This window comes from Cnephaeus nilssonii (genome assembly GCF_951640355.1).
Source record: "Cnephaeus nilssonii genome assembly, chromosome: 4".
In the NCBI taxonomy this organism is placed as follows: Eukaryota; Metazoa; Chordata; class Mammalia; order Chiroptera; family Vespertilionidae; genus Cnephaeus; species Cnephaeus nilssonii.
The window spans coordinates 109,330,673-109,355,186 of record NC_137075.1 but is presented as its reverse complement, the minus strand read 5'-3'; the positions used below and the strand labels follow the sequence as shown (position 1 = coordinate 109,355,186).

The window sequence follows — 24,514 nt, the reverse complement described above, 5'->3', positions numbered from 1 at the left end:
TCAGTGTGAGCCCAGACACAAACCTCCCTGAGGAGACAGAATGGCTGGGCTGCAGGGAGCGTCCAGGACACCAGGTGGAGCTCAGGACCACCACAGGGCCCTGACCAGGAGCAGGTGGAGAGTTAAAGTAAGACACCATTTCCTACTCTGTCTTAAAATAGTTTTGATCTGAGGCTCAGCCACAAGCTCACAGGAAGCCCTGTCCTAGGTCTAGTTTTAGGGATTGTGTTTGTGAACAAAGAGGGGCTCTGTCCTAAATCTCACAAAACTCAGTGACTGACAGGACCCTCACAGGAGGCTCTGATCACACATTCCTACCTGGGCAGTCCTGGGGGTGGGCACACCCAGGCCTATGACTTCTTTACTAAAAGGCACCTCTTTGCCTTAAGCACACCCGTCCATGCTTCCTGTGCATCCGGGATAACACACCTGTGACATCAGCATGACCACCCTCAGGAGAGCACCTCCTGGTCACTGTCCTGGCACCCAGTCCCCGCCTGGCTTTCTCCCACCTCCATGTCACCCCTCACCTTCCCTCCTTAACTTCAAATGCACAAACGCAGCTCAGATGGTTATTCTCCGGAGCACTGGAGGTCTTCCTTCCCGACAGTTCTCATCCATTTGGCTCCAATAAAATCTTATTAAACATTATCTACTTGTTTAACATTTATTACATCAACATGTCTTTTCTTCATTTACCACACATGTTCACACACGTTTCTTCCCCGTGTGGAGAGGAAGGTGCACACAATTATAAACACCTGCTACCTGGATGGGATGAGTTCATATGAGTTCACAGGTGTTGGAGATGAGGCAAGTTTGCTGTTGGTTGTCATGGGCATAAGTGTCCCGTCTTTTTCCAGCCCAGCTGGTGTGCCTGGGAGTTTGAGCATCAACCTATGAACCAGGAGGTCATGGTTGGATTCCTTGGTCAGGGCACATGCCCGGTTGCAGTCTCGATCCCCAGGGGGTGTAGTGCATGAGGCAGCCGATCAATGACTCTCATCATTGATGTTTCCATCGCTCACTGGCCTCCTCTCTGGCATCAAGGAAAGGGTATAAAGAAGGAGAAGGAAAGAAAGGCGGCCTCCCCAGCTGTGCCATCTCCCCTGTGACACTCTGGCAGGTTCCCCTGCTGCTGGAATCGGCATAAAATCCACAACATAAAGGAGTCACTTTGAAGTCATTGACATGAGAACCTCCAAGCCTGTGGGAATATTTTTAAGAGTTTATTTGAGCCAAACTTGATCACCGGAATGGCGAGCCCAGCTTCTTCTGTCCCCAGGGTTGGAGGTCACCAAGTCCAAGAATGAAATCGGGGACCAGAAGGTTTAAGGAAAAGCATGGAGCGTTTATTACAAGCAGATTCAGGCTCCCCGCACGGGGAGAGGCCCCCTGATGGGCTGACCCTGAAGCCTGTGATCTCGGGTGTATGTGTGCCACCAGCCTGCTCCGTGTCCACCCGTGTGCCCACCTGATTGGCCCTCATTGTTCCTGCCCAGCAAGGGGCCTGCACGTCCCTGTTCCCTTGTGTGTGTTCACCTTACTGTCCCAGGCCCTCCCTCTTTTCCCAGGCCTCCCGCTCTGAGTCCAGAAACACTCTGCTATTTCTGCCTGGTTGGTGCCTGTGGTTAGGCAGATCAGACTGCTGTGTCTGCCCCTGCCTACCATCCACCTGCCTTGGTTTCCCATGGACCCTGCCCTGTCTGCCTGCCCGTAAAGCTAACTCCTCTCAAAGCCACCCCTTCTGGACGTGTGTCTGAGGTCCTCCAGGAACAGGAAGCTCATCTTCCTAAAACACAGGCTCTCCTTACAAACACCAGAGTCACTGCTCAGCCTGGGACCCTCCTCCCGCCTCTGCTGGCCTGGGATGGGCACTGCCCCCTCTGTTCTCTCTGTTGTTGGTAGATTTCCAGGGCGGTTGCTTTTCTCCCTTCTCATTCTCTGTTTGTTCAAAAGGAGTCACTGAGCAGAAGGGGCAGAAGCAAAATGGTGGCATAGGCAGCTCCAAACTCTTGTTCCTCCACAAAAACATCGAAAACCAAACCGAAATTCTCAGAACTGGCATCTGTCGGGCTCTCAAACACAGTCAGACCTGCAGCAACTGAGTGAACCCCGAGTCAAGTACATGCTACTCAGAGAGGGAAGGAGGCCGGCTGGTGTGGCTCAGGGGCTGAGTTTCGGCCCAGGAAACACCAGGTTATGGGTTTGATTCCCATTCAGGGCACAGGACCTGGGTTGCAGGATCAATCCCCAATAGGAGGCATGAAGAGGCAACAGATCGATGATTCTCTCTCATCACTGATGTTCCCATCTCTCTCCCCTCCTTTCCTCTCTGAAATCAATACAAATATATTTTAAAATAAGAATAAAAAATGGAAAGGAAGAGAAGGAAGGCTTTGTGGTGTTTGACTTGCCCACGCCTCCCCTCCCCAGCGTGATCGCACTTTCCAAGTGGTGGTGGCCGCCTTCCCAGAGGAACAAGGGACCACAGTCCCAGATCCCTGTGTCCGTCTGTCCTCACCTGGGGCTGTGGGAGGATGGACACAGGTGGCCGCTCTCCTCCGGGAAGGGAGGTGCTCACCTGCCCCCAAGGACGACGTGGTGCCTCACCTCTCTACCCAGGGTTTTGCTTCAAGAGCCAACAAATTCCTTTTTAAAATCATTTTTGTAATTAATTAATTTTATTATTTATTTAATTTTTATTATTAATTTCTTTGTTAATCCTCACCGAGGATACTTTTTCATTCATTTTTAAGGCGAGTGAAAGAGACAGTGAGAGACAGAGAGGAAATGGATGAGTGAGAAACACGTGGATTGATTGACTCCTGCACCTGCCCTGACCAGGGGAGGAGCCTGCAACCAAGGTAAGTGGTGCCCTTGACCAGTATCCAACCAGGGACCCATTAGTCCACGGGCCCACACTCCATCCACTGAGCCCACCAGCCAGGCTCCATGTGTAAATGATGGAAACTCTCCCACTGTGAGAGGCTGGGAAACAGGGCTTTTGTACACGAACAGCAGGGAAGTTGAGGGAAATGTGTGCTTTTGGGAGGCAGCTGTGTGCTTGTGAGAGTGGCAGCAGGTTAGAGACGGAGGGTGCGGCCACAGCGTCCAGCCCAGCCTCTCCTGCCTCCTCACATGCATATGTTAGAGTTTTGTGGACGATCTGATTGTGGAAAATAACAAGGAGAATCTTTCAGTCTCAAAATAAAAGCTTCATTCAATGCAAATTCTTATTCCCAAACCCCAGAAAGGCAACATGGTCCTCGGCGGGTGAAGGGAAGCGAGAGGAAGCCCCGTCCACGCGCCACTGGGGGAGCACCCCTGGGTCCTCATCAAAACCCCGAGGAAGGAGGACTCTGAATCCTGGAAATTGCCCCCAAAGGAATGGGGTCAGGGTGACGGGTCTCAGGAAAGGAGGGAGAGAGGGCAGTCAGGATGGGACCCCCTGTGGCCAGTATCCTTGAGTCCTTTCCATCGGGGGTTGCCCCTAGGATGACAAGGTCAGGCATGCAGCTCAGGGTCACACCTGCACCTTATATGCAGCCTCCATGCAAATGGGGCTCTCCTCCTGCTCATAAAAGGGGGCCCTTGGATGGCATGTTGTGGAGACACCCAGAACCCAAGCACCTGAGACAGGACCCAGCGGCTCCACCATGGACTTGGTGCCAAGCTGCGTTTTCCTCCTGATCTTTTCTCAAGGTCATTGTCAGGAGTGGAGAGCGCTGAGCCCTGTGCCTGTGCCTGTTTGTGCTTCCATGTGATTCTAAGTCCCCCTGTGTCTCTGTGTTTGCAGGTGTCCAGTGTGATGTGCAGCTGGTGGAGTCTGGGGGAGGCGTGGTGCAGCCTGGGGGGTCTCTGAGACTCTCCTGTGCAGCCTCTGGATTCACCTTCAGTAGCTACTACATGAGCTGGGTCCGCCAGGCTCCAGGGAAGGGGCTGGAGTGGCTCTCACAAATTAGTACTGATGGTGGTAACACATACTACGCCGACTCTGTGAAGGGTCGCTTCACCATCTCCAGAGACAACGCCAAGAACACGCTGTACCTGCAAATGAGCAGCCTGAGAGCCGAGGACACGGCCATGTATTACTGTGCAACACACACAGTGAGGGGAAGTCAGTGTGAGCCCAGACAGTAACCTCCCTGAGGAGACAGCAGGGCTGGGCTGCAGGGACCATCCAAGACACCTGGGGGCGCTTAGGGCCCACAGCACAGAGAGCAGCCCCAGGAGCAGGGGCAGAGGGAGGTGGGAGGGAAGGGCCTTCCTGTTGGGCTCAGGGATTTCCTCTCAAGCTCTCAGCTGCCTCCAGGGACCACTCTTCCTTCTCATATTCTCACTGCAGACAACAGTGAAGAAGGGGGTTGTGTTAGCAGGTGACATGGCGGCAGTGACGGGGACTCTCCTTCACCAAGTCTCCTTCACAAATTCTAAAAGTGGGTTTTTTCACTCTTTTCAGTGTTTCTCTGATGAGTGTGAACTCCGCAGCTGCGTCGCTGGGATTGGGCTGTGTGCACAGCTCTGCATCCCTCCCTCGGGGGGCACAGCTCCCTCAGTGTCTGACTCTCCGTGTGCCCTCCCCCTCCTGGTTCCAGGGAGATCACAGGCCCTCCCTCTGCTGAAAGGCCTGAGCACACTCAGGGCTGCAGACCTCACCCATCCTCTCTGGGTGCACATTGACCCCGAAAGAGCTGTCAGCTCAGTGCACCAAACACAGGGAGCCCCACATCCACCCACAGGAGGGCCCTGCTGTCCATCAGGAAGCAAGCTGACCCCACGGCGGGGACAGGTGACCCTGAGGGCTGGGATGTGCATCATCGAACTCCTCCTCCACCTTCCCTCCTGGAGCCAAGGTTTTCTAGATTCACTGGGGGTAAGATGTGCATCGGAGCATGTTGGAAGCCGAGGAGCATCCATGGGACCCCCTGTGTCCATACTGTCCTCTTACTACTTGCCCAGGAGACACAGAGTCACACAGACACATAGTAACACACACAGACACACACACAGTCACACACACTGTCACACACACAGTCATACACACCATCATACAGAGAGTCACACAGACACATAATCACACACACACACACACACAGTCTCACACTCGTTTCTGGGAAAAGCATGCATTCACACATAAGCAGTGATATAAAACCATTCATGTCGTTACACACTGTACTTTAGGAATTCTATGTAATAAAATGGGGTTATATTTCATACCCTTGAATGCCGTATGAAATAAATATGTGGTGTGCAAGCAACTATTATTTCAACACTGACCACAACCTGTGAAGATCAACACTTCTATTGTTCGGTCCACTTAGTAGTAGCTCAAATTAGGAATTTAATCCAAACTTTGCTGGATTGCTAAAAAAATCTAAAAATATAACTGACGTAATAATGAAATCCTTCCACCAAATAAGAGCCAAGGACCAAATGAACTCAAGGTTCAATTCTACCAGAATTTCAAATAAGAGTTGATAACTTTCTATCAACTTGTCTTGAGCTCTTCCAAAAATTAAGGAAAGAGACAACACTTTCAAACTGATTTATTGAGGTGACCATTACACTCATATCAAAGCCAAGTACAAACATACAAAAATGATAGGTCAATATCCCTGGTGAAATTACATGTAAAACCCTCAAAAATATACTAGGAAACTAAACTGCACAATGAAAGGGTCATTTACCATGATCAAATGGGATACTGTCCTAGCATGCAAGGATGGCTCAACGTATGTAAACCAGTAACTTCTACATCTCATCCACAGAATGAAGGATAAAGTGTACTGTTGTATAAATAGATAAAGAATAAAGCCTATAAAATTGAGAATCGCTTCAGAATTAAAATCCTTAGCAGACTAGGTGTAGAAGTGAGGGACCTCAATATACTAAAGGCCACATTTGAAAAGCCAACAAGTGACATCACGCCACACAGAGAAAACTTCAAACTTTTCTTCTTACATCAGGACCAAGACAAGGGCTCCCCTGTGACTATTTCATCAAAACAAGAAGTCCTTGTCAGAATATTAGGCAAGAAAAGGAAATTTCAAATGTCTAAATCAGAGAGAAATGAGTTAAAATGTTCCTCCTTATCTGTAAGCAGATGACAGGATCTTGTACATAGAAAACCCTAAAAACTGTATGAGAAGCTAATAGAACTAGAATCCAGGAAAGATGTAAGATACAAAACCAACACACAAATGGCTGCTGCCTCTGCTGCCTCTCAACAGAGTGTCTTCATGTCTCTAGGAAACATGTGGGCTGTTTCAGAGGAAAGTGAGGGACGCAAACGTGAACTAGCTACACAACAATGAGATGTCAACCTAATGAGACAAGAACCCGGGACGTGTGTGTCCTTGTTCTTGGTTAATCCCCCACCGTGTTCCCAGGGAGCTCTCCCCCCAATGTGACACTGGGTCAGGTGTGGGTTCCAGTTGACCCCCATGATGTGGGGGCAGTGGTCACAAGGGTCATATGCAGACATCAGCCCTCCAATAACAAGATTTTCATCACCTAAACTTAATTATTCCTAAACCATTTCTGACATCTTCCCCTTAACACACCTGGTCATGATGGAGGTTCTTCTATGTCCCAATGTTTGAAACTGGATCTACAACAGAGTCTAGAGAATAAAGACCGCAAAGGAGGCCGTGCAGGTGCTACACGTCCAGGACCAAACTGCCCTGAAGGAATAGGACCCGGGAGCTCTGTCTGTGTCTCTCTAGTTCATGCTTCTGGTTCCCAGGGACCCAAGCAGATGCTGCACTTCCCCCCAACACTTGGTCCACGGACTCTATACTCACAATTGGGTCTTAGTTTGTCCTCTGATCACTCTGTAGGGCAAAGAGTGTCAGAGGGAACTTCCTGTCTCCTGAACATGAACCTCCTTCTCTTTTACTTCTTTCTCAGGTGGTGAAGGTTGATTTCTCTTGGTTGTCATTACAGGTGACTGTCAAATGCATCTCGCATTTTAAACCTTCTCTTTTTCCTTTTAAGACAAATTATCTCCTGGGTCTCTCTGTACAGGTCTCCTGCAGCAGGTGGGTCCAGTGGGGAGGGAACAGGTCAGATGCAGGGCTCACTATTTCCACATGTGGACACTTGAACAAGCTGCAAACCTACGTAGAATTTTTTATTTAGTTATTGAAATGATATCATGACCACAATCCTCCCACAGGACACTCTCACCTACACGGAGGCCGGGCCCTCCCTGTAAGTCTCCCACCCAGAGCTCCCTGTATAGCAGAAGGACATGCAAATAGGGCCTCCTCTCCCCATAAAAACCAGCCCAACCCTGCAGGTCTGGGACAGGAGACCAGCCCTGGGGTCACAGGTGTTCCCCTTCCCTGACCAGGACTCAACACAGACCACTCACCATGGGGTCTGAGCTTAGCTGGGTGTTCCTTGTGGCTCTTTTAAGAGGTAATTTATGGAGAACAAGAGACACTGAGTATGTGACTGGACATGAGGGAGAGAAACAGTGGACGTGTGAGCGTTTCCTAAGCAGGACGTCTCTGTGTTTGCAGGTGTCCAGTGTGAGGTGCAGCTGGTGGAGTCTGGGGGAGATGTAGTGCAGCCTTGGGGGTCTCTGAGACTCTCCTGTACAGCCTGTGGATTCAACATCAGTAGCTACTGGATGCACTGGGTCCACCAGGCTCCAGGGAAGGGACTGGAGTGGGTTTCTATTCATACTGGTGGTAGCACATACTATGCCACCTCTGTGAAGGGCCGCTTCACCATATCCAGAGACAACGCCAAGAACAAGCTGTACCTGCAAATGAGCAGCCTGAGAGCCGAGGACACGGCCATGTATTATTGTGCAAGAGACACAGTGAGGGGAAGTCAGTGTGAGCCCAGACACTAACCTCCCTGAGGAGGCAGCAGGGCTGGGCTGCAGGGAGCGTCCAGGACACCAGGGGGCGCTCAGGACCAGCAAACCAGGGTCCCAGCTCAGAGACTGTCCCAGGAGGGGTTGTGAGGGCTTCCTATTCAGGTCAATGCTTCCTTCCCTCCTTGTGTCCCAGGGGCTGGTCCTGCTTCCTTCTCTGTGTCTCTAATTAGATTCTCTGCAGGAAAAAACCAGGGAGTGGCTGTGTTTCAGATCTGGTTGACTTCTCTGCGCCCTTCCTGTCACCAGGTCCCTGATGGTCACTCTCTGGGTTGACAAGGAAAACATTGTAGGGGTACCTGTCCCCTCACTGAGAGCAAAGTCCCCCTCCCTCCACGCAGTGCTGAGCGGGGAACACGGAGTCCAGGCCCCAAACCTCACCTGAGGGTGATCAGCCCCTTGCTCTGCCCCAGGAGGAGCCCTTTGGGGGCAGTTAACCGCTTGCCTCTCACTGACATGGCTGCACATGGAGGTGTAGGTCGGACCCTGCAGGCGCTGCCTCTCTGTGAGCCTGGAAGCGCCCACCTCTCCGTGTGCCCAGATGGAGGCAGGAAGCCCTGCTGGGACCTGTTCCCCGTGGGTCTCAGAACCTGGTCCCAGGGGACGTGTCCCCACACCTGTCCCGCTTCCCCTGGAGAACCACCTGCATCCTGAGAACCTGCTGAAGGAGACCTGGTCCCACCCACCTCTGCTGTGCCTCCAGCTCTGCAGACCCCACCCCATCCTCACCCTCTGTCCTCTGCCGCCCACACTATCACCCCATGGGGCCTGCACAAGACGTCCCGTGTGGCTGTGCTCTGCCCTCTCCTTCCTGCCCTGGTAGGTTTTGCCTTAAATGCACCCCCAGGTCATCTCCTCATGCCCATCTCATGTGCCAGGCCTTCCCTGAGACGCCAGGGCCAGGGCCACTCAGTCACCCTTGTGAGCCCACAGGCAGTGCCCACGTGTGATGTCAGGCCATGGGAGCCCCACCTGTGTCAGGTGGAGACACAGCTGAGAAATGAGCTCAGAGCACCTCCCACAGCTCACACCTGGGCTGAGGGACCGCCAGGGGCCCATGAGCTACAGAGCATCCTGGTGGACAAGCCCATGGCCACTGATGTCAGAGGGCAGTCAGGGAAAGGCTGGGGCCTGGTCACCTATGATGTTACCAATGACCTGCTGACCAGAGCCCAGGTGCACAGGGAGCTCTGTGAATCCTAAAAGTGCAGGAACAGTCCAGGTAGCATGGCTCAGTGGTTGAGCATCAACCTATACACCAGGAAGTCATAGTTCAATTCCGGGTCAGAGCACATGCCTAGATTACTAACATCTCCAGTGTGGGGTGTGCAGGAGTCAGCCAATGATTCTCTGTCATCATTGATGTTTCTATGTCTCTCTCCCTCTCCCTTCCTCTCTAATATCAATTAAGAAATATTTAAACAAATCCTATATAATAAAGAGCTAATATGCAAATGGTCATCATGCCCTCAAGCCATCACATGATAATGGCTCAGACACTCAACACTGGGGAGAGCGGAATGTGACCAGCCAGGCTGCAGCCCAGGAGAGGGACAAACTGCCCTCCCTTCCATTCAGGGTGCCAGAGGCTGCGCCTGCGCCTGTGCCTGCAGCCAGGGAGGGGACCAGCCACATGCCTCATGGTCCCATCGCCTGCAGCTGCGGCCAGCGAGGGTAAAGCCGGCCTGGGTCCTGGTCCCTGTGGCTGGCCAGAGAGAGGGAAGCCAAGGTCCCGGGTGCCTGCAACCAGCCAGAGGAGGGGATACTGGGTCCCATATGCAGGGCAAGGCAGAGGCAGTTAGGGGCGATCAGGCAGGCAGGCAGAGGTCGTTAGGAAATAAATGGTAAGAGGTCACCCCAGAGCCTGCCCGGTGTTGTTCATTGGTTCCGCTTCAACCTACGAACCAAGAGGTCAGCGTTGGAATCCTGGTCAAGCCACTTGCCTGGGCTACTGCCTGGACCCCCAGTGGGGGGCATGCAGGAGGTAACTGATCGATGATTCTCTCTCATCACTGATGTTTCCATCCCTCTACCCTCCTTTCTTCTCTGAAATCAATAAAAAATATATTTTAAAATAAGAATAAAAAATGAAAAAGAAGAGAAGGAAGGCTTCATGGTGTTTGACCTGCCCATGCCCATCCCTCCCCAGCGTGATCACACTTTCCAAGTGGTGGTGGCCGCCTTCCCAGAGGAACAAGGGACCACAGTCCCAGATTCCTGTGTCCGTCTGTCCTCATCACCCAAGGATGTTTTTCCATTGCTTTTCAGAGAGAGTGGAAAGAAGGGAGGGGAAGAGAGAAACATTGACGTGAGAGAAACACATCAACTGGTTGCCTGCTGCATGTGCCCTAACCAGGGCATTGGCCAAGGAGCGGCCTGCAACCGAGGTACGTGCCCTTGACCAGAATCAAACCTGAGACCCATTGGTTCAAAGGCCAACACTCTGTCCACTGAGTCAAACTGACTGGGGCCAGGACCCCATTTTAAAAAATTAATTAATTATTTTATTTATTTGTTATTAATAATTTTTATTGTTAAAAATAAGCGCTCCTTGATCTGCAGCTTTGCAGGAGGAGCGAACAGCCAGGGCCGTGTTGGAACCATGTTTTGCAACCAGTATGACAATGATGTCACTGTTTGGAGCCCTCAGGGCAGGACTCATCAAATTGAATATGCAATGGAAGCTGTCAAACAAGGTTCAGCCACAGTTGGTCTGAAATCAAAAACCCATGCAGTATTGGTTGCATTGAAGAGAGCACAGTCAGAGCTTGCCGCTCATCAGAAAAAAATTCTCCATGTTGACAACCATATTGGTATTTCAATTGCGGGACTTACTGCTGATGCTAGAATGCTATGTAATTTTATGCACCAGGAGTGTTTGGATTCCAGATTTGTATTTGACAGACCTCTTCCTATGTCTCCTCTTGTAGCTCTAATTGGAAGCAAGACCCAGATACCAACACAAAGATATGGCCAAAGACCATATGGTGTTGGACTGCTTATTGCTGGTTAAGATGATATGGGCCCTCATATTTTCCAAACCTATCTGTCAGCTAACTAGTTTGACTGCAGAGCTATGTCCATTGGAGCCCGTTCTCAATCAGCTCGTACTTACTTAAAGAGACATATGTCTGAGTTTATGGAGTGCAATTTGAATGAACTGGTTAAGCATGGTCTGCGTGCTTTAAAAGAGACACTTCCTGCAGAACAAGACCTAACTACAAAGAATGTTTCCATTGGAATTGTTGGTAAAGACTTGGAGTTTACAATTTATGATGATGATGATGAGTCTCCATTCCTGGAAGGCCTTGAAGAAAGACCACAGAGAAAGACAAAGCCTGCTCAACCTGCTGATGAACCTGCAGAAAAGGCTGATGAACCAATGGAGCATTAAGTGATAATCCCCCAGTCCATATTTGTATTAGCAAATATGTAAGAATGCAGGAACATGTACTGATGACAGTAACCTATACTTTGAACCAAAAGGTGCAGTGGTGGAATGGTACGTTTTAGGAATCAGTCCAGATGTGAGGTTTGGAATTGCAAGCAGCTTCACTGAAAACATATAATGGAATCCATTTCTTTTTTTTTTTTTTTTGGAGAGAGTATATATAATCATTTTCTAGAAAGTACAGTTGCCTTTACTAATGTTTTTATATGAAAAAAAAAGTTTTTTTCTGGTATTAAATAAAACTGTGAAATAAAATTGTTTCATCAACTGGTAAAAAAAAAATTACATATGTCCTCCTTTTCCCCCCATTGACCACTGCCAGGCAGCCGCCACCACCCATCAGGGCTCCATGTGTAAATGATGGAAACTCTCCCATTGTCAGAGGCTGGGAAACAGGGCTTTTGCACACGAACAGCAGGGAAGTTGAGGGAAATGTGTACTTTCGGGAGGCAGCTGTGTGCTTGTGAGATTGGCAGCAGGTTAGAGACGGGGGCTGCGGCCACAGCATCCAGCCCAGCCTCTCCTGCCTCCTCACATGCACATGTTAGAGTTTTGTGGACGATCTGATTGGGGAAAACAAGGACAATCTTTCAGCTTCAAAATAAAATGTCATTCAATGCAAAATCTTATTCCCAAACTCCAGAAAGGCAACATGGCCCACGGCGGGTGAAGGAGAGTGAGAGGAAGCCGCATCCATGCACCTCTGGGTCAGCACCCTTGGGCCCTCATCAAAACCTCGAGGAAAGAAGACTCTCAATCCTGGAAGCTGCACCCAAAGGAATGGGGTCAGGGTGACGGGTCTCAGGAAAGGAGGGAGGGAGGGCGGGTCAGGATGGGAACCTCTGAGGCCAACATTCTTGAGTCCTTTCCCATCTAGGGTCGCCCCTAGGATGACAAGGTCAGGCATGCAGCCCAAGATCACAGCTGCATGTTATATGCAGACTCCATGCAAATGGGGCTCTCCTCCTGCTCATAAAAGGGGGCCCTTGCCCGGCATGTTGGGGAGACACCCAGAACCCAGCACCTGAGACAGGACCCCAGCGGCTCCACCATGGACTTAGTGCCAAGCTGCATTTTCCTCCTGATCATTTCTCAAGGTCATTGTCAGGAGTGGGGAGCGCTGAGCCCTGTGCCTGTGCCTGTTTGTGCTTTCATGTGATTCTAAGTCCCCCTGTGTCTCTGTGTTTGCAGGTGTCCAGTGTGAGGTGCAGCTGGTGGAGTCTGGCGGAGGCGTGGTGCAGCCTGGGGGGTCTCTGAGACTCTCCTGTGCAGCCTCTGGATTCACCTTCAGTAGCTACTGGATGCACTGGGTCCGCCAGGCTCCAGGAAAGGGCCTGGAGTGGCTCTCACAAATTAGTACTGATGGTGGTAGCACATACTACGCCGACTCTGTGAAGGGCCACTTCACCATCTCCAGAGACAACGCCAAGAACTCGCTGTACCTGCAAATGAGCAGCCTGAGTGCAGAGGACACAGCCCTGTATTACTGTGCAAGACACACAGTGAGGGGAAGTCAGTGTGAGCCCAGACACTAACTTCCTTGCAGCAGAGGCTGCCAACACCAGGGGGCGCTCAGGACCTACTGCACAGAGAGCAGCCCCAGGAGCAGGGGCAGAGGGAGGTGGGAGGGAAGGGCCTTCCTGTGGGGCACAGGGATTTCCTCTCAGGCTCTCAGCTGCCTCCAGGGAAGGCTCTTCCTTCTCATGTTCTCACTGCAGACAACAGTGAAGAAGGGCATTGTGTTTGCAGGTGACATGGCGGCAGTGACGGGGACTCTCCTTCACCAAGTCTTTTATTTTCTGTGTCTCTTTCTCTGCAAGGAGACCATCCTTAGTGCTCTCCTCATTCTGGGTTTGTTTAACGTTCCCACCAAGAGAGAACCCAGCACAGCCCAGGCCCCTGTGTGCTGACCTGAGGTCCCTGCCCCCACGTTTCCCTCTCATAGGCCCACCTGGCGCCATGGCGACGAGGATCATCCCCCAGTATCTCCCACCACAGCACTCAGTTCTCCCAACCACTCGCTTCCCTCCTGGTCCTCCTTCACTCGGGTGGATGTGAAACCCCAGCCCAACATCTGGCTTCAGTCATCACAAAACCTTGGGTCTGATTTATGTTGTTTCCCAATGAAGGGGACCCTGTGGTTACAGGTATGTTCCAACAGATGGCTCAGGGTGACCCCCAGGTCAGCACCCTTAGCTCCCTCGTCCTCACCTTAACCATCTGCAAAGTCCTGTCATATAAGGACACCCACAGGCCCCCGCGATGAGAAACTGGATGTTCCCGAGGTAAAGGTCCAGCCATCACAGCCCCCTGAGAGTCAGGGCCTCCAAGGCCCCTCAGGAGCCTGGGGACCAGTTTCCTTCCTGGGAGCTGGGAGTTGTGTGTGTGAAAGTGTGAGTGTACATGTGTGTGTGTGTGCACATGGTAATCTGTTTGGAATTGAGCCATGACACCCGTCTGTCTGGGATGCAGGCACAGTAGTTTGGACCTCACCTGGAACCTGGAACTTGGGTTAGTCTTCAAGCCAATGCTTTCTCTCCTAAAGGACTCCAGATGTGATGTGTGGCTATTTCAGGGAAGAGAGAGGCAAATGGAACTGGTTGGACAATGAGGAAATCACAGCACAATGAAGGAATGATCCTGGAGGTGTGCCTGCTCATACGTGGTGAATTCCCTTCCATGGTAATTCCCCTCCAGGCTCAGGGTGGCTTTTCCTGTGTTGCACATGGTCCATCCAGTGAATGGGCTTCAGGTCCCAGAGTCGCCCATCATGTAGGGACACGGTGACGGCACTGCCCAGGGCCACACGCAGACCCGAGTAGGCACTGGAGAGGGAGGACATGGTGCCTCTGAAATGAGCTGCTGATGAAGCAGGAAAGCCCCACATGCCCTCCCTATCCCCGGTTAGAACCATGTCACGTGTCCACATGGACTCAGACCCTGATGGTGAGAACGAAGCGGAGACACCAAGGCTGACCAGGTTCCTATGACAATAGATCCATCATCTCCAGTAACGGGCGGTTTTCTGAATGATCTATTTATTCTGTAATAATGCACAGAGAAAAATAATTATCTTCATATAAAAAAGATTTTTATATCTTCCTTCATATCAGTGTTTTATATCAAGACCTTTTATAATTAAACTAGAGGCCTGCTGTAGGAACTTCATATAGTGGAGAAGGGTCCATCAGCTCAGCCTCTCCCCTCTCACCATCAGGGAGCCCTCAGGGGCAGGAGGCAACCTGGCAATCAGGGGAAGGCGATGCCCACATCACACTTCTGCTGCTGCCACTCGTGCAAGCCTTGGGCAGCCCTGGTTACCTGAGCCTCGGGTGGCCCTGGGTGGCTGGGTATCTGCCATCCAAGGCTTGCTTGTGCCTTGGCCGGCCCTGGGTGACTGAGGGGCTGAGGGGACTGGGGGTATCTGGCAGCAGGCACGTGGAGTGGCCGGGCCTGCCTGGAGGCGAGCCCAGCCTTGCCACACACCTGCTGCCCCAGCAGGGCTGAGGGGACTGGGCACTGCTATCTTGTGGCTGTGGATACCACCATCTTGGATGGCGTGGCAGTCAATTAGCATGTTCCCTCTTTATTGGCTGTGGGTGCCACCATCCTTGCGACAGCATGAGGGTCAATTACAATATTCTCTCTTTATTAGATAGCATTTCCAAAACCACAACTAGTTGACGTCCCATTGATACCAACAAGTTCACCTACACTGATCTGGTCATGATTACTCTCTTCTATGACCCAATGCATGGAACTGGATCACAAAGGAGGCCATGCAACTGCTGCATGTCCAGCACCAAGCTTCCCTGAAGGAATAGGACCCGGGAGCTCTGTCTGTGTCTCTCTAGTTCATGCTTCTGGTTCCCAGGGACCCTCACAGACGCTCCTCTCGCCCCAGCACTTGGTCCACTTTCTCTAGGCTCACAATTTGGTCTTAGTTTGTCCTCTGATCACTTTGTAAGGGAAAGAGTGTCAGATGAGACTCTGGTCTCCTGAACATGAACCTCCTGCAACAAATGCGGACGTTAAGTGCTGAAGGAAAATTGAGTATCATTCAAAGTTAAATTCTAAACTAACTGAACATATATTTCAAAACTGAATGAAGCCATGCTGGTGTGGCTCAGTGGTTGAGCTTTGACCTATCAATCCATTCCTGGTCAGGTCAATTACCTGGGTTGTGGGCTTGATTCCCAGTAGTGGCAATAAAGGAGGCAGCTGATCAATGATTCTCTTTCATCATTGATGTTTCTATCTGTCTCTCCCTCTCCCTTCCTCTCTGAAATCTATAAAATATATATTAAAACAAATAAATGACAAGATTGTAGGTTTTATTCCCAGTCTTGGCAGATATGGGAGGCAAATAATAAATATGTTCCCCACCATCAATGTTTCTCTCTTTCTCACATTCTTTCTCTGTTCAATATTGCTATCTCACATCAATATTTCTCCCTATCTATCTATCTATCTATCTATCTATCTATCACTCTATTTATATCTATATATCTCTCTCCTTTCCATTTACCTAAAAATCAATGAAAATATCCTCAAGAAAGGATAAAGAAAACAATCTCTATATCTATACTATATTTATATCTACAAATACATCTATTGTTAAGCTATACATATGTAAATCAATATCTACATCTTTATCTTATCGATATCTATATATGTCCATGGGAGTAGAGTCACATTAATGTTATCCCCAAAGAAGTCACTGATAGTTCCCACATCCTACTTCCTGACCACCTCCTGCAGCACAGCCCCTGGTGTGGAAGGAGAGGCCCCTGGACACGGTGACCAGGACCCCAAGGAGGGCCTGGTTCTCTGAGGGCACAGTCAGCACCTCCTTCCAGGAGAAGCCCCAGAGACCGGGACCTCCCTCACCTCTTGTCCTTTGTATGTGCAGACACCTCCCATATGCAAATGCCCACACGGCCACCAGACACACACACAGTTGGCTTCCACTTAAATGCAGGGCCTCCTCACCCTGGAGAATACTTTCTGGGGGACAAGGACCTCACCTGCAAGACATGACTCCCATGTGGCTCTTCCTCTTCCTGCTGTCAGCTCCCAGATGTGAGTGACTCAGGGCTCAGACGTGAGGAGATGGGGACCCTGCATCTGAGTCCAGGATTCACTGTGTTCTCTCTGTCCCCAGGTGTCCTGTCCCAGGAGCAGGTGCAGCTGCAGGAGTTGGGCCCAGGACTGGTGAAGCCCTCGCAGACCCTCTCCCTCACCTGCACTGTCTCTGGTTACTCCATCACCAGTGGTTACTCCTGGAACTGGATCCGCCAGCCCCCAGGGAAGGGGCTGGAGTGGATGGGGAATATCTGGTATAATGGAGACACTTACTACAGCCCCTCCCTCAAGAGCCGAACCTCCATCTCCAGAGACACGTCCAAGAACCAGTTCTCCCTGCAGCTGAGCTCCGTGACCACCGAGGACACAGCTGTGTATTACTGTGCCAGAGACACAGTGAGGGGAAGTCTGTGTGAGCTCAGACACTAACCTCCCTGAGGAGGCAGCAGGGCTGGGCTGCAGGGAGTGTCCTGGACACTAGGGGGCGTGGAGGACCATCACAGAGCCCTGACCAGGAGCAGGTGGAGAGTTGAGCAAAGATACCATTTCCTGCTCTGTCTTAAATTGGTTTTGCTCTGAGGCTCAGCCGCAGAGCTCACAGGAAGCCCTGTTCTAGGTCTAGTTTTAGGGATTGTATTTGTGAACAAAAAGGGGGTTCTGTCCTAAAGTGACTGACAGGACCCTCACAGGAGGCTCTGATCACACATTCCTACCTGGGCAGTCCTGGGGGTGGGCACACCACAGGCCTATGACTTCTTTACTTAAAGGCTCCTCTTTGCCTGAAGCACCCCCGTCCATGGTTCCTGTGCATCTGGGTTAACACACCTGTGACATCAGCCTGACCACCCTCAGGAGAGCACCTCTTGGCCATCTGTGTGTCCACTTTGGAGACTTACCTATTGGACCCTTTGCCCGTTTTTTAATCGTATTGTTGTCTTCCTTTTGTGAAGCTGTATGAGTTCCCTGTATGACACAGGAATGTTTAGGGGTGAACAAGACAGGTTTGGGAACTTTTAGGAATTTTAGAATTTAAGGGGACCACGGAAGAAGCACAGGGCTGCAGAGCAGCAGAAGGTGCATTTCCATAGAAGGCGGGAGCTGGGAACAGCAAGGTCTGTGTTTACAAAATAAAGGGAAGGAAGCCCCTCATCCAGAAGGAGAAGGAAGCCCAAAGGGAATAGGAAAACAACAAGGAAGGAGGGGGAGACCCTCACATGTGCCCTGTGACATTCGACCTTTGAGCTCAGGAGTTACCATAGTAACCAGTCTAAGGGAATAGTGACCAATCAGAGGGGCTATCAAGGCACAAAGATCTGTAGCTTTTATACACCATGGAAAAGGGACTCAGTGGGACCCTTCCCCCTCCCACGTGGGAGTCAGTACTTGTTCTTTAATAAATTTCCACCTTTGCTACACCACCTTCCATCCCTGGATTCATTCTTGACTCCAAGGGACAAAGACCCCGGGAACCATCCTGCCCAGAGGAACACTGCATGTTCCAGTCTAAAACTCCCACTTCATACACATTTTGGAGATTAACCCCTTATCGGACGTACCCATGGTGCTGCGAATGGTAAGAGCTCTTTCCTTTTCACGGTTGCATAGTGTTCCATGGTGTAGATGTACCACAGTTTTATCCAATCGTCTGCTGATGGGCACTTAGGCTGTTTCCAAACCTTAGTTATTGTAAATTACACTGCTATGAGCATAGGGGTGCATGCATTCTTTCTGAGGAGTGTTTGGATTTCTTAGGATGTATTCCTAGAAGTGGGGTCACTGCGTCAAATAGGAGTTCCACTTTCAATTTTTAGAAGGAACTGCTTATTTTTACCATAATGGCTGCCCCAGTCTGCATTGCTAATGGACTAACTAAATAGATGAACAAAAGTAGACCCAGAGACATAGAAGCATGAACAGACCATGGAACCTCAGTGGGAAGGCAGGGAGGGTGGGTGGGAAGAGATCAGCCAATGGACTTGTCTGTGTATATGCCTCACCCGGGGACACAGACTGTCGGAGAGAGGAGGGGTGTCACCCGAGGCGGCCCTTCGGATAAACTTAACGTGAAGGGGATGGGACATTTCAAGTAGTTGCTAGGGAAGAGCTGCTCCACGCCAGCGGGGCCGAGGGTGGGCACCATCATCTGACCTTATCTCAGCACAATTAAGACCCCGGGGAATTAGCCACACAAATACATGCAGCTGTAGAGCACACAGCACTGCATTCCTTCCCCAGATTCCTGGACCCGGGGTACAGGCCTCAGGGGACCCCAGATGTGGCTCTCCTCTAGCGGCAGTAGCAGCGCCATCTCTGCCTGGCCAGTCGGGTCAGGAATGGGGTTTCGGTTTTGGGGGCGTCGCTGACAGAGGTCCTTGTGCCCCGCCATGGGGTGGCACCCATTGATCCGAGGCTCAGCCCTTCCTCTGCCTTCAGGTGGGGAGCAGAGCAGACTGCACCCAGACCTGGGAAATCGGCGAAGGCAAGATTCCAGCCATCCAGCACCAGCGGAGCGCAGGGATCCATGCGATCAGCGAGGGCAGCGTGTCCAGCGATCAAGCAATGATCAAAGAGGTCTCTTGGGGGACCCGTTTTTATAGCCTGTTCGCACCCACAGCAGTCCAGGTGTTTATCTTACAACCACGTCAGGGCTGCAAGGGTTCATCAGCAATTACCCAGGTGAACATGTGTCTTCCCAGCAAGTCACTCTCAGCTGGTAATCGAAGGTCAAATCCTTATCTATGGGACACACACGCTCAGGGTGGGGGTATGTGTCCTTCATACCACGCTTTCAGTTCCAGGAAAATTAACTCAAACATTTTAAAACCTTTTAAACCTTTTTAGACATTTTTACACATTTTAAATATTTCTATATGTTACTACAACACAGACAATGGGGAGGTGAGAGCATAGATGTGGAATGGGAGGGAGCAGGAAGGGGTTTATGGGGTGAAAGGAAGGCCTATGTAATACATTTAACAATAAAGATTTTTAGAGAGAGAGAGAGAGAGAGAGAGAGAGAGAGAGAGAGAGAGAGAGAAAGTACCTCCTGTTCACTATCCTGGCACCCAGTCCCCCCCTTGCTCTCTCCCACCTCCATGTCACTCCTCACCTTCCCTCCTTAACTTCAAATGCACAAATGCAGCTGCAAACGGTTATTCTCTGGAGATTTGAAGGTCTTGCTCCCCCACTGGTGTCATCAGTTCGGCCCCAATAAAACCTTATCAAATATTCTCTACATATTGGGACATTTCTTACATCAAAATATTGTCTTTTCTTCATTTACAACATGCGTTCATACATGTTTTTTCTCCGTTTGTAGAGGGAAGTGCACACAATTATTAAACACCTGTTATTGTTACAGAATTTACCAGGCGACCAAGAAATACACAGGAGCACCCAGAGATACAGGAAAACACACTCATTTCCAGACGCACTAGTGCCGTGACTCAGGGGAGCCGGTGTCCAAATCCTGAGCGAGCCAATATGGAGGAGGAAGCTTTCTCTTTATACCCTTTGGTTTCTTTGTCCCCCAAATATGGATCAGACTTCCGGACCTTTTGGGGGCTTTGCAGAAAGCCCTGTGTGCTGGGATGGGGCTATGTGACTACCCAAAGCCTGGCCTGGCACCAGCGCTGGTAACCCCTCTGGGGGTTGTGTATGGTTCATGGGTTATGGCCTCTGTAACATGGGAGTGTTTCGGTAAACAGGTCTTGGAAGACCAGATAATTAAGAAAGGGGCAGTGACTAGACTACAGGCTAACAGGAATGTGCATTAGGGCTACTGATTGACTCGGTACAGAGTCAGGCTGCTGGTCTCCTACATTCTTTCACAAATGTCTTATTTTCCTCATCACGACCTCCATAGCATGAATTCTAAGGAGCTCGCACCCTTAGGTGTGGGAATGACGCTCCAACCACTGAGCCACAGCAGCCAGGGTTCATGTTTTCAGTGATGGAAACTCTCCACTTTGAGGGGTTGGGAAACAGGACTTTTGCACACAAACATCAGGAAACTTGAGTGACATCTGTGGTTTTGGGAGGCAGCTGTGTGCTTGTGAGAGTGGCAGCAGGTTAGAGACGGAGGCTGCAGGCACAGCGTCCAGCCCAGCCTCTACTGCCTCCTCACTTGTACACGTTGGAGGTTTTTTTAGGGGCAGGAATGGACTGCTGGGGAACCGGCTAGAATTGTACGACATAGTAATCCTGCTCTGTTTACCGTGATGGTTTATTCTGATTAAAGAAGCACATTCCAGCCTGGCTGGCAGCCACACGGGGGACCTGGGAGCTCACCTGGAGTGCAGCCCTTCCTCCCCACTGGGAGCTGCCTGTTGTCCTGGAGAGATGAACAACTTCGCTGCAGGAACAGAGCAGCAGCCCCTTGAAGATCCCAGCCCTCTGCTCCCTGTCAACTGCCCGTCGCCATACCCGGTGGCTCCTTCCACGTAACCTTCATCCTTTCACTCAATACGAGCAGCTGTTTAAGGGCTGCAGAGCAGGTATTTGTGGATGACACACTGTTCTCCCATATTGCCCGCAGCATTGGAATGAATGCCTATATGTGATTCAACCCCGTCTCTGCTCAACTGGCTCAACTACGGAACAGGCAGCACGGACCATGCACTGACCGGTTACATATTTGTGTGTGTAAGATGTGATGGAGGAACACAACAAGGAGAAACTTTCAGTCTCAAAATAAAAGCATCATCCAATGCAAATTCTTATTCCCAAACCCCAGAAAGCAACATGGCCCACGGCGGGTGAAGGAGAGCGAGAGGAAGCCCCATCCACGCGCCTCTGGGGGAGCACCCTGGGTACTCATCAAACCCCGAGGAAGGAGGACTCTCAATCCTGGAAGCTGCCCCCAAAGGAATGGGGTCAGGGTGACGGGTCTCAGGAAAGGAGGGAGGGAGGGAGGGCGGGTTAGGATGGGACCCCCTGTGGCCAGCATCCTTGAATCCTTTCCCATCTGGGGTCGCCCCTAGGATGACAAGGTCAGGCATGCAGCCCAAGATCACAGCTGCATGTTATATGCAGACTCCATGCAAATGGGGCTCTCCTCCTGCTCATAAAAGTGGGCCCTTGTCCGGCATGTTGGGGAGACACCCAGAACCCAAGTGCCTGAGACAGAACGCCAGTGGCTCCACCATGGACTTGGTGCTAAGCTGCGTTTTCCTCCTGATCTTTTCTCAAGGTCATTCTCAGGAGTGGGAAGCGCTGAAACCTGTGCCTGTGTATGCTTCCATGTGATTCTAAGTCCCCCTGTGTCTCTGTGTTTGCAGGTGTCCAGTGTGAGGTGCAGCTGGTGGAGTCTGGGGGAGGCGTGGTGCAGCCTGGGGGGTCTCTGAGACTCTCCTGTGCAGCCTCTGGAATCTCATTCAGTAGCTCTGGCCTGCACTGGGTCCTCCAGGCTCCAGGGAAGGGGCTGGAATTGGTCTCATACATTAGTTGGAATGGTGGTAGCACATACTACGCCGGCTCTGTGAAGGGCGCTTCACCACCTCCAGAGACAACGCCAGGAAAACGCTGTACCTGCAAATGAGCAGCCTGAAATCTAACGACAAGGCCGTGTATTACTGTGCAAAAGACACAGTGAGGGGAAGTCAGTGTGAGCCCAGACACAAACCTCCCTGAGGTGACAGCAGGGCTGGGCTGCAAGGAGCGTCCAGGACACCAGGGGGCGATTAGGACCAGCAAACCCAGGTCCCAGCTCAGAGGCTGTCCCTGGAGGGGTTGTGAGGGCTTCCTATTGGGGTCAATGCTTTCTTCCCTCCTCATGTCCCGGTGCAGGCCCTGCTTCTTTCTCTGTGTCTTTAATTAGATTCTCTGCAGGAAAAAAGCAGGAAGTGGCTGTGTTTCAGATCTGGTCGACTTCTCCTCTGCGCCCTTCCTGTCACCAGGTCCCTGATGGTCACTCTCTGTGTTGACAAGGAAAACATTGTAGGGGTTCCCGTCCCCTCACTGAGAGCGACGTTCCCCTCCCTCCACGCAGTGCTGAGCGGGGAACACAGAGTCCAGAACCCAAACCTCACCTGAGGTTGTCAGCCCCTCGCTCTGCCCCAGGAGGAGCCCTTTGGGGGCAGTTAGCCGCGTGCCTCTCACTGACATGGCTGCACATGGAGGTGTAGGTCGGACCCTGCAGGTGCTGCCTCTCTGTGAGCCTGGAAGCGCCAGCATCACCTTGTGCCCCAGATGGAGGCAGGAAGCCCTGCTGGCCCTGTTCCCCGTGGGTCTCAGAACCTGGTCCCAGGGGACGTGTCCCAACACCTGTCCCGCTTCCCCTGGAGAACCACCTGCATCCTGAGAACCTGCTGAAGGGAGACCTGGTCCCACCCACCTCTGCTGTGCCTCCACCTCCGCAGACCCCACCCCATCCTCCCCCTCTGTCCTCTGCCGCCCACACTCACCCCATGGGGCCTGCACAGGGCGTCCTGTGGGAATGCGTCTGCCCTCTCCTTCCCGCCCTGGTAGGTTTTGCCTTAAGTGCACCCCCATGTCATCCCCTCATGCCCATCTCCTCTGTCAGGCCCTCCCTGAGACGCCAGGGCCAGGACCACTCAGCCGTCCTGCGGAGCCCACAGGCAGTGCCCACGTGTGATGTCTGGTCGTCAGGATCCCTCCTGTTTCAGGTGGAGACACAGGTGAGCACTGAGCTCAGAGCACCTCCAACAGCTCTCACCTGGGCTGAGGGAACCTCCAGGGGCCCGTGAGCCACAGAGCATCATGGTGGACAAGCCCGTGGCCACTGAGGTCAGAGGGCAGTCAGGGAATGGCTGGTGCCTGGTCACCTATGATGGTGCCAATGTCCTGCTGACCAGAGCCCAGGTGCACAGGGAGCTCTGTGAATCCTAAAAGTGCAGGGACAGCCCAGGCAGCATGGCTCAGTGGTTGAGCATCAACCTATGTACCAGGAGATCATGGTTCAATTCCCAGTCGGGGCACATGCCCAGGTTGCCAACAACATCTCCAGTGTGGGGCGTGCAGGAGGCATCCAATCAATTATTCTCTCTTATCATTGATGTTTCTATGTCTCTCTCCCTCTCCCTTCCTCTAATATCAATTAAGAAATATTTAATCAAATTCTATATAATAAACAGCTAATATGCAAATGGTCATCATGCCCTCACGCCATCACATGGTAATGGCTCAGACACTCAACACTGGGGAGAGAGGAATGGGACCAGCCAGGCACAAATGAGCACGTGAGAGAGGAATGGGGACCAGCCAGGCTGTGGCCCGTGAGAGGGACAAGCCGCCCGCCCCATGGTCCTGGGTGCCACCAGCTGGTGCTACAGCCCAGGAGTGAGACAAGCAGCCTGCCCTTCAGTTCCAGGTGCCAGTGGCTGCGCCTGCACCTGTGGCCTGGAGAGGGACAAGCCACATGCCCCATGGTCCCATCGCCTGCAGCTGTGGCCGGCCCGGGTAGAGCCGGCCCAGGTCCTGGTGCCTGCAACCAGCCAGAGGAGGGAATACTGGGTCCCAGGTGCAGGGCAAGGCAGAGGTGGTTAGGGGCGATCAGGCTGGTAGGGGAGCAATTAGGGCCAATCAGGCAGGCAGGCAGAGTCGTTAGGGGGGATCAGTCAGGCAGAGGTGGTTAGGGGCAATCAGTAGGCAGAGGTAGTTAGGGGTGATCAGGCAGGCATGCATGTAAGTGGTTAGGAGCCAGCGATCCCAGATTGCAAGAGGCAGTCGGACATCCCCCGAGGGGTCCCGGATTGGAGATGGTGCAGGCTGGGCTGAGGAACCCCCCAACCTTGCACACATTTCATTAATCGGGCCTCTAGTAATTACATAAATGAAAACATTGCCCGTTTGATTCACAGTATGGGCATGTATAGAAGGCAACTGATCACTATGTCTCTCTCACATCAATGTTTCTCTCTGTCCTTCTCTCTCTCTCTTTTCCTTTTCCCTCTAAAAATCAATGAACATATCTTCAGGTGAGGATAAAGAAAACAGTGTCTGTATCTATACATATGTGTACATCTACAAATACATATACATCTACATCTTTATATCTGTTTGTCTCTACATCTATATCTATATCTAGAACTATATCTACATATCTATCTATATCTAGACCTATATTT

At 51.4% G+C, this 24,514-nt stretch overlaps 1 long non-coding RNA gene and 1 pseudogene across 2 annotated transcripts in view; one reads left to right on the top strand and one right to left on the bottom strand.

Annotated features, from left to right (window-relative positions):
• Positions 1–24,514, bottom strand: part of LOC307097879 — a 431,535-nt gene that overhangs the window by 287,520 nt on the left and 119,501 nt on the right. The window lies entirely within an intron of this gene.
• LOC307097620 (proteasome subunit alpha type-1-like) lies at positions 10,483–11,423 on the top strand (annotated as a pseudogene). Its single transcript has one exon. The product of its transcript is annotated as a proteasome subunit alpha type-1-like (transcript).